At 29.1% G+C, this 10,936-nt stretch overlaps 1 long non-coding RNA gene across 1 annotated transcript; it reads left to right on the forward strand.

Annotated features, from left to right (window-relative positions):
- The first annotated feature begins 7,958 nt into the window (after positions 1 to 7,958).
- Positions 7,959 to 10,719, forward strand: LOC147812969 (uncharacterized). The gene is made up of 3 exons (XR_015432263.1): positions 7,959 to 8,375; positions 9,716 to 9,831; positions 10,449 to 10,719. It is a non-coding gene; the product is annotated as an uncharacterized LOC147812969 (long non-coding RNA).
- The last annotated feature ends 217 nt before the right edge of the window (positions 10,720 to 10,936 follow it).

The raw sequence follows: 10,936 nt of genomic DNA on the forward strand, positions 1-10,936 counted from the left end.
CTAAAGCTCTTTTCCCTGAGCTAAGAAATATGGCACAAATCAACCCCAAAATCAACAAATTGTGTAAAACAATCCTAAACGTCAGTAGCAAATGATCTGAGGAATAATTATCGTGTCCGGATATTGTTCCAAGCTGTGAAAGAATCAGAGAAATTCCGTCTTACTTTTCCCACTTAAGTTCAAGCAATTGATTCAGTTCATCCGGAAAATGGGTGGAGAAAAATAATCGATATCAGAACTGGACAATTTACGACCTCCCATTTACTAGAAGGCGATAGCGATGAATTGCTAGATGGAGGAATCGATAGTAAGTATTTTATCGATTTCTACCATCAGTATCTTTGGAATTGAATTCTGTACCCGAAAAGGGAAAATGTTCTTTTGCCTTTAAGAGTTTTTAATTGCTGTTTTACATTTGTAACTAGGTGACACTGCGAACCAATTTTCTTTTCGCAGGAGGGGTGCGAAGTTCTCAACAGAAACTTTATTCTCTCCTAATTGCTTCCTTTTAAAGGAGTTTGGAGTCTACAAAACAATTTTGTCATCTTTTTAAATCTTAATAAAGCCTTATTCAAGTAAAGCAATCGTTCATTTAGTTATTTTTCATTATTATTTTTACTTCAGCGAATTTCATACATCATCCGTTAGAAATTATCATGGAATTTGTTTTAATCATCGGATTTATTAATGATCAGATTTTCATGTAATAAAAGCCATTCTTGTTGGTTCCAATTGCTAATAAAAATAAATGCTATTTATGGCTACAGTAGACTCCCAAAATCATGAAAATCACTCGAAAAATCGATTTTCTTATTTTGGCAAATTTAAATTAATTAAATGATATAAAAAAGCATATCAATTACTAAAATCAAAAGAATTTGTGAAACATTCGACAATATTAGTGTTAGTTCGCTTTTTTATTACAAAAACTCGTTTTTGTGAGTGTTTTGTTTAGTGTTTCTCAAAACAAAAATTTTGCATCGAACTGGAAATTGAAATAGTTCCATACGCTATAATTTTGATGACTATTCCATGAAACTTTTTTGACATACTCTCTAGATCAATAAAAGAAACTTGTCGAGAAAAAAATTCCATATAAGGTGTCGCAACATATTTTATAGTCATTTAAATGTTCCAAAACGCTCATAGAGGGACGATTTTCATTTTGTTGTTTTTTTGCCTAAACTTGCTTTTTCTACTCTGCATGGAAATTAGTAGAAAAATGCGTAAATCTTTTCCCTACAATTTGAAAAGAAATGTAAATAGAGTTCAAACTAACAAATAATTTTTAAATTTAAGGAAAAATTCAGAGCAGGGAGCTTATTTAAAATTCAAAATAAATCGACAATTTTTTTGAAAAAATTTAAATTTTTCATGTTATAGCATGTGTCAAATTATTTTTTTATGTTCTCTCCCTAAATATAAACAATCCCTGCAAGTTACAGCAATGTAACATAATTTTTTTAAGAAAAACTTATTAAACCTAATAAGTGCTAACCACAGAGTAAATTACGATATCAAACAGAAAAACATACTTTCAAAAATTTAGTTTTAAATATGAGTTACCGAGCATATAATGAGCTAAAAAAAGAAATCATACATACACAATTACTTTTGTATTTGAATAAACATTTTCCTGGATGCAAAACATGAGAAATAAATTTTTTTGCACCGTTGGTTTGTTAAATTTCACAGAATCGAAAAAATTTGGTTTTTTTTAAACGAAAACCTTTTAAACCTGTACAGATTTCTTACGAAAATTGTCAGCAAAAAAACGACAAATATATATTCGTTCACGGGTCACAAAAAATGGCTTCGCGGACCGGATGCGGCCCGCCGACAGCCAGTTTTTAACCACTGCTTTAAAAGAAAGAAGGAAAAAAAAGTTGTTGCAAAAAATTTAGAAAAAAACTACTCTCGGAAAAGTTTCAATTTTGATTAAAAAAAATTAAATTTGAAAAAGAAAAATTAGAAAAAATTCTGTTTTCAAAGTGCTTTGTAAAATAAATTTTAAAAAAAATATTATGGACTTTTTCACGCTTGAAAACCCCAAGTCAACCTCGATTTAAGGTTTTTATACAGAAGGTTGTTTTCCAAGGTTTTGGATTAGGAGAATGTGCGTAGAATAGAGCCGATTGTCACAGATCTCGTTTTCAGGTTAGAAGGTTTACACATAAACCTCGTAACAAACCTTTTTAGGTTTACATTAAAAGGTTTTCGCTGAATGAAAATAAACCTTATTTCGCTGTCTGGGATATTATTTAAAAGTTTAATTTAATAACAAAGTATAACTATCTATCCTATACTGTTTGTTCACTTTTAATACGTGGCAAAACTTAATATCTAATTGTTTTTTTTTCTACTATAAGTTTTGAAATCTGATGTAACAAAAAAACGCATTTGCAGGTTTTCAGCCCTTGCGTCTTTTTATGTCATGTACAGTCTCTGGCCAAATTATTAGACGCACTATAAGATTTTATGCAAAATCTTAAGTATCAGATGATACTATACAGCTTTAGTGTTTTTACGCAGCTGAAACCGGTTTACACTTGTTTATGTTCGTGTATCAATTGGTTAATATTGTAATGCATTACTTTAAAAATAAATACAAATAGGAAGTATATAAGAAAATCTCCCGAATAAAAACCCATTACATGTATGTTTACATATAAAAGTATTGTAAACTCGTGTAAAACATGTAATTATTAAAAAACTACAGTACGTCTAATAATTTTGTCTTATTATTACTTTCTGAGTATAAGTCTCGAAATCTGATGTAACAATGCACATTTGCAGTTTTTCAGCCCTTGCGTCTTTTTCTGTCATGTAAAGTCTCTGGCCAAATTATTACACGCACTATAAGATTTTATGCAAAATCTTAAGTATCAGGTGATACTATACAGCCTTATTTTTTATGCTGCTGAAACCGGTTTACTGTATCAATTGATTAACATTATAATGCAATACTTTAAAAATAAATACAAATAGGAAGTATATAAAAAAATCTCCTGAATAAAAACCCATTGCATGCATGTTTAAATATAAAAGTATTGCACATAAACTCGTGTAAAACATGTAATTATTAAAAAACTACAGTGCGTCTAATAATTCGGTCCAATTATTATAATATACTAATATAATACCTGATATAATAAATATTCATTATTTATATAATACGTCGTCGAATTTATCCAATCGTCGAATTTATATTATATATCGTCTCATTGAAGTTATTGATCACTACTTTACGGTTTGCACTTGTTTAAGTGCAAACCGTAAAGTAGTGGCGTAAAAGCAATAAAGCTGTATAGTATTACCTGATAATTAAGATTTTACATAGAATCTTATAGTGCGTCTAATAATTTGGCCGAGCAGAAACGGGTAAAAAAAAGAAGAAAAGAAATTAAATGAAAGATCTCATGATAATGGTATCCGAAATTGAAAGGGAAGTCGAAATGCGGAAATTCCCTTGCACACGAGAATTTCTTCCGTTGCTGAATAAGTGAAAAAAGATGCAATATTGATAAAAGACCCGAACGAAAAAGAGAAAGATAAAATTGCAACGATAGGAAAAAGAAATAAATTTGAAGAATGCGCAAGAAAAAGGTGTGTGGTTATCATCTTTTCTTCTTCAGCCGATTTTTTTTTTTTTTTTTTTATACAAAATGTGGAGAAAAAAAAAAGTTGTTGGAGTGGCTAAATCACTGGTTCGAATCTTGAATCTCCTCCGGAAGGAAGTTTGAAGAATTGAGTTGCCATGGTAACGAAATGACATTTATTTTCTGCGATGAGAATTGATTTTGATGGATAAACGACGAAATACTTGTGTACGGAATTTATCACAAAAATGACATCATTTAAAACATATTTGGAAAAGCGATAGGAAATATTTACTGAACTACGTCAGCGTCATGAAACGTTGTTTTATAATAATTATTATTATTACTACTACCCGGTTCTGGTGACCAGTTTGGTCATCTTTTAAAATTTATTTTGCACAACATACCGACAACTATAACAGAATCATTTTGCGCAACATATTTTCTTCAACCACTCCTATCTAAACACCTTAATTAATTTTTAACGATACATTAACAAATTTTTTCACTGTCTCGATGTTGTTTGCTGTTGTTATATCCACATATAGTTATTATATATAAAATATCATATATAGTTTTTAATTAATGTGTACTATTTTCGTTTCATAAAAGAAAAAATTTGAGTGCTCCTCACAGTATTGTACTGATATATTTTGCTTTGGCTATATCGATAAAATATTAGAAAGCACTCTTTTTTGTGGATACAACCGTGTGAGCTGATGAAGAGGTTTTATCTTTTCTCTTTGTTTTGTTTCCTAGATTTTGAATTTTTCTTTTAAGATCAATAAATAAATTTTTTTAAAGGTCCTTTTTGAAATAATTTTATTTTTATAATTTTTCTTCTTCTCTTTTAATTAATCTCTATTATTTTCCACATTTTCTCAATATTTTAACCTATATATATATATAGATAGATATATATTTCTCAGAAACTATTGAACTGAATTCGCTCAAATTTTGCCATGTAAGTTTACATATCTTGAAACGACTTAAAAATTATATACTTTACAAATAAAAGTTTTTTTCGATTATTATAAAATAAAATAATAAAAAATAATATACATTTAAAAATATATCTTTTTTTGCAGGAAATTATTTCTGAATAAGCGAATTTTATAATTGTATGCTAAAATTTTTCATTTCGCTCAATAAGTTTTCGACATATGGTGAAATATATGGAAAGATAAAATTAACATTGATGGTTTTAAACTTTGATCGCTCTTCTGTGGAAACCATATTTTCAAGATTGCGGCTGCTTGTGGATTTTTGGGGGTCTGAAATCCGAATTTGTTGAAAAGAAGGTATGTTTATTCAGAGAAAGTACGTTTTTATGCTTGAATTCGTAACTGAAAATATAGTCTCTACAAATTAATTATCATATTTGAGATCATCCTCTCGAACAATTAAGAATAAGCCCTAGAACGGGAAGATCCGATCATTATATCAAAAATTATTTAAGATAATTCGTTTTTTTTTTCCGGGGAGGATGCGCTGCAAATTAATTCCATACGTTTATAACTAGCGGTACATGTCTTTTCTTTTCTTTTCTTACTTGCCAGTTCATTTATCCAATATTGCTCAAGTTCTTGCCTCGCCTCATTGGTCATTTTTTCCAATCGAGATAAAAATCGGTAGCTTTTGACATGATCCTGTAATTCTCTTCATTCTGCTTTTAGCTCTAATTGCGGATTAAACCTGAACAGTTTTATAAAGCGCATAAAATGTAAAACCTAGAATATGTGGTTGTTGTGGTTGTTGTTAATTTACGTCGCATTAGAGCTGCACAATGGGCTATTGGCGACGGTCTGGGAAACATCCCGGAGGATGATCCGAAGACATGCCATCACAATTTTGATCCTCTGCAGAGGGGATGGCACCCCCGCTTCGGTAGCCCGACGACCTGCGCGCGAAGTCGAGCACTTTACGGTAGCACAGTTTAACTAGGACCAATACCGCACACCCTCGGTCCCTACGCAGATTGATCCAAGTGGTCACCCACCCGCACACTGACCGTAGCCAGTGATGCTTGACTTCGGTGATCTGCTGGGAACCGTGTCTTAACGATCAGTCCACTGCGGGACTATAAAAGAAATATAGTGAAAGAATTGAAAATTTTGTGAATAACTAGAATAACTTTTGATCTAGTGATCGGATCTTCACGGACAAAAACTCAATCTTAGTGGTTTAAAGGGGTGATCCTAAATTACAGTAATTAATTGATGCAAACGATATTTTAGGTTACGAAATCTGAAACAAAAGTTCACTTCCTCAGAACAAACCTTTTTGGTGACTGATTATTTTTCCTTATCTTCAAATAAAATTTTATTTTTCCGGAATTATTAGACGGATTTCGTTGTAATTTTATATTTTGCCTTAATTACATTTTTTGAAATGAAGAAAAAAATTTCATTCCTTACAATTCAAAAGTTTTGTTTATTATTAAACAAAAGGACAAATACTAATAAAAAAATAATAATAAGTAAATATAAAAAAATTATTTCTGTGAGTAATCATTTTGGAAAATTATTGTGCCAAACTATTTTGATCGTATCTCCCAGATTGCAGTAAACTTCTTTACTTTGGATAAGAAATCTAAATCTGTCCAAAAAAAAGGTATGTTTATTTAAGAAAAGTACACTTTTGTGTCTAATTTTTTTTTAAACTTAAAATAACGTCTGCACTGAATTAGCATATTTCAGTTCACCCCTGTGAACCATTAGTCTCAGTCAAAGTACGTAAAAATCCAATCATTAGATCAGAAGTTATTCCAATTCTTTATTTTTTTACAGCACACTGTATATAACCTTACGACAACCTTGCGTCGGAATTTTCTTTTTACTGTCACGAAAATTCAAAAATATTGTAGTTTCAAACCTTTCATCTTAAAAGGATTAAAAAATATTTTTCAAAGGTTTTTTCAAAAAGTATTGTCACTTCGGTAAAATGGTCGCTTAGGTCCATAATGACGTTTTAGCTGACGTCACACTAGCGATAGGATCAAATTTCATTATCCATTAAAATTTCATGACAAGGTGGATTTTAGCTGAGCACACAAGAGTTTGCGAAAAAAAACCTTATAATTACCTAGATTTAAGATTATTTTCACCTTGAAGACTAGCTTCATTAAAGGTTACGCTTGAAAACCCTAAGTCAACCTCTATTTAAGGTTTTTATATCGAAGGATGTTTTCCAAGGTTTTGGGTTAGGGTGATGTGAGTAGAATAGAGCAGATTGTCACAGATCTCGTTTTAAGGTTAGTAGGTTTACACGTAAACCGCATAACAAAGCTTTTTAGGTTTAAATTAAAAGGTTTTTGCTGAGTTAAAATAAACCTTATTTTGCTATCTGGGTTTATAATACAAGACATTATTAAACAAAAACTTTAAAAGCATTTTTCCTTTTAAAAAAAATTGTGGGTGGAGTCCCTCCTCGCGGAAGAAGTTAAACTTCGGATACTTAATTGTAGAAGAATCAGCAGTCGTAGAATGATCACTAGTTCTATTCAACGACTCTTCTTCCGTGCTCTGTAATCTCGGTAATATTGTGCATTTTTCCCTCGTGGACCTTTCGAACCAGTAGAAGTGCTTGTGGTTGCCTCATCGTCTCACCCTGGAAAATGTATTTGTATTAATAATGTATGTGAATGCGTCATAATGTAATTTCAGAAGAGAAAACCTAACAATCAATTAATATTCACAAGAGACGTACCTTGACATAACCTTATAAATCCGTCGCATTGTCCGTGGGATTGTTTTCACTCATTTTTTGCAATTGTTATCCACTAAATTTGAAAATAAAAAATACTACCCTATTAAATTATATGTGTATCAAAACAAACTAAAAAAATATTTATAGAAAAACAATTCGCGATCGCAACGCTCGAGTACGCCCTCTATCGGGAGCCTGTAAATATCAGACATTAATTTATCACGTTTTCATTTAGTTCCATCCAAATCATCGGCCATGACGGACGTCATTTTCTTAGCAGGAAATAAAAATTGAAATTTCCCTAAGGAACAGTTGAAGAACTTGAAAAAACTAACCAGAACATGCCAAACATTGAAGCAGAACACGCCAAGCATTTGAAGAACAATTTCTCAATAATTTTAACCTTTCTATTACCAACAACATAACTTACAATTTCATGATCACTTGCTGTTACAGATGTGTATATTACGGTAAAATAATTTTTTCTGTCTTCAATTCATTACAAACTAAAATGAAGTCAACATTGCTTTCGTCATTCCTATAAAGAAATGTGAATTCAGAACGTCAAGAACTGCAATAGTTATAGAATTCTACTTTGTTATAGAACAGTATATATTTCTGTATCTATATAATTCGGAAAACAACAATGGACGTGTTTGTGTTCCTGAGATCTTGAGGGCCTCAATTTTGAGTTTAAATCCGTTGCCGAATTCATAGTTCGTAATGTCACAAAAAGTTTAATCGGTTCAGTTGTTTTGGAATCAAAGCAAATTTGGGTGCTTCAGAGAAATGAGAGTCAACTATACTCACTAAAAAATTTAAACCGATTCTGTTTTTGAATAGTTTAGAAAGTCGCTTAATTTTAATATATTGATGAAACTTATCAGTTGAAAAAGTTTGGTGTTCTCTATTATAAGTATGAAATTTTTCTTCAAACTATAAAGCTAATTTTTAAATCTAAGATGGACACTTATATTTCTTTTAGAATATAATTACCAGTGTGACGCTCGCAACAATTTCACTTTCCAAAGGAGTGATGTAATGAAGTTCACTTCAAACATTTTAGTGGTAAATTGCATGCTTTGCTTCAATATATATCATATATATATATATATATATATATATGTATTTTTATCATAGTGAATCATCGAATCATTTTGAATACTACTGTAAATTTAATGATTTGACTGTAATATGTTTAAAAAAAATCATTGTCAGCTAAGTTATTCATGCTCAATTAATAATTATATTATTCAAAATGTAACAGTTATTACTTGCTTGAAGATTTATAGAATGTAGAATAACCATTTCTCCTATTTTTCATAAGAACATAAAAAATTGGCCGTATAATTAGACGTTATAAATTGGTGCTCCTCTTATTTTAGCTGATTTTTATGTTCTTACAGGAAACTGGAAATTTATTTAAAAGTGAGGTTTTTTAAAAAAGAAATCGAAGAAATAATAAGAATTTATGGGCAGTAAAAGCTCCAAAGTTCAGTGCCCAATCCTAGGGACATCTTATTTTACACACAGTTATCCCAATTTATTCAATTTAGTAACTATCAAAAAATGTTAGGTTATGTTTTTTGTTTTTGAGTTATTGAAAGAAAAAAAAAACGTGTTATATTTTGCTTGAGAAAATGTGTTTTTTTAATTCTCCATAAAATTTAAATCTGTATTAATCACTCAATAATCATTCAATATTGTTCACTTTTAGGCATACTAACATTTTTTAGTAATCTAATTCGCAATTTTATTAATCATTAGTAGATTAAATAATGAAAAATTATATTTTGTATCTAGCCATCATAACATTTTTGGATAAATAAGTTTTATAATGTACTATAATTTTTCAATTCGTATAATCATTTTTCATGATATACGTAAACAAAATTTTCAAGAACTAACATTATGGGGTCTTAACTTTTGATGGATCTTCTGACTTTATTATTGCAATTATATTTTTTAGATTTTAAAATTTTTAGTTTATCAGATCAGCTATTTGCTGCAGATGCTAGTTTCTATAAAAAAAAAAAATTTAAAGTCTTCTTGTTTTAATAAAAAAGATGAAGTATGTATTTAGTAACATTAAAGAATATTGAAATTTTTGACAACCTCAAGTTTTCATATAGGATTCTTTTACTTTACACAATGTAAAAATAACTTGCAGTAAAAGGCACTGCAATAATAAAATTATGAGGTATCAGAAGGTATTTAAATTTTGCTATTAAATAATACTATAAAAAATTACATTTAACTTTTTTGTTTGGTTGCATTATTTTTTGATTATTTTATTTCAATAGCATTTTTTTTCCCTGTCACATACTACTATACATAATTTTTAATATCTCTATGAAATGTTTTATTCGAACTTCAATCTCTATTACATTTCATTTTTAATAAACTAGGAAGAACTAGAACTTGTCAAGAGGCGCCAAAGCTAGCGGCCACAATAGTCCAGACCTTTGATGTTATCTGAAGATCCATGGACACGAAAACAACAACAGAATTAGAACTTAACTAGGTTATTATTATTTTACACAGAATTAAACATATAATTTTTTTCAATTATGTATTTTTTTCATGGCATACTCAGAAATAACTGAAGTATTCTATTTGTTACATAGGCAAGCAAGGTATAAACAAATGATTTAAGCACATTATTTTTTATCTTGTCCTATGTTTAAGACTTTCAATTTTTACTTTTTAAAGAAAAGTTTTTTTCGTAATGATGATCCTTTTTATTCATTTATTTTTGATAAAGCATACTTATTTTTTTTTAAAAATTTGAATTGGAGATGCTTAAATTTTTTTTCTTAAAAAAAAGTTTTTTAAAATATCATTCTATTACTTAAGAATTTATAATGATTTTTATATTGAGAAATTTTAAAAATTTAGCCTATTATTTATTTTATTAAAGCGTACTTTTTTCATAATTTTTTTGTTACTTAGTTATTTTCTTAAAAAATTTTAATTCTATAAGTAAACAAGCTCTCGTATATTTTAATATTTGTTCGATTTAATGCTTCCTTTTAATAGAGTGAATATTTAAATTCTATATTTTTCTTTTATTTGAGTAGTTTCATTCATTTTTACGATAAAATATTTTTGTTTATATAACAAGGCTTAATTTATTTTTAGAGAGAAGTATATGAAACACAGAAAAAGACGTCCAGCAACTTAATTCCATACATTTCCCCACGGAAAGGCATTGCCGCGCGTTTCGGAAACAAGAATTGAGACCCTTGGCTAATCTTTTACAATTAAGTTTATTCTAGTTTGATTTTTCGTAAGAAAATGAATTCAATTTTATGTCAAAGAATGTGAATTACTTCTTTTTTGTAAATAATGCTTTTATTTTACAAGCCTACTTATAGCTAGCAATAAAATATTTATTTTCTAAGATCATAAATTTTTATGTATTTTATTTTAAATTTGTATTCTTTGTAGCCTATAAATGCTTCCTAAGTCCCCATTTTAATTTTAGCATTTCTTACCTTCAGTCACCATATTTTTTCCGAAATGAAATTAATTAATAAGAAATTTTGCATACTTTGTCCTATTTTATTTGAGTGATTCTATGTTTTCTTTAACCCTGTATTATATTTTTATTGACGAATGTAAGCTAC

Source organism: Parasteatoda tepidariorum, chromosome 3 (assembly GCF_982258835.1).
Source record: "Parasteatoda tepidariorum strain Cologne lab strain chromosome 3, Ptep-v5.0, whole genome shotgun sequence".
In the NCBI taxonomy this organism is placed as follows: domain Eukaryota; kingdom Metazoa; phylum Arthropoda; class Arachnida; order Araneae; family Theridiidae; genus Parasteatoda; species Parasteatoda tepidariorum.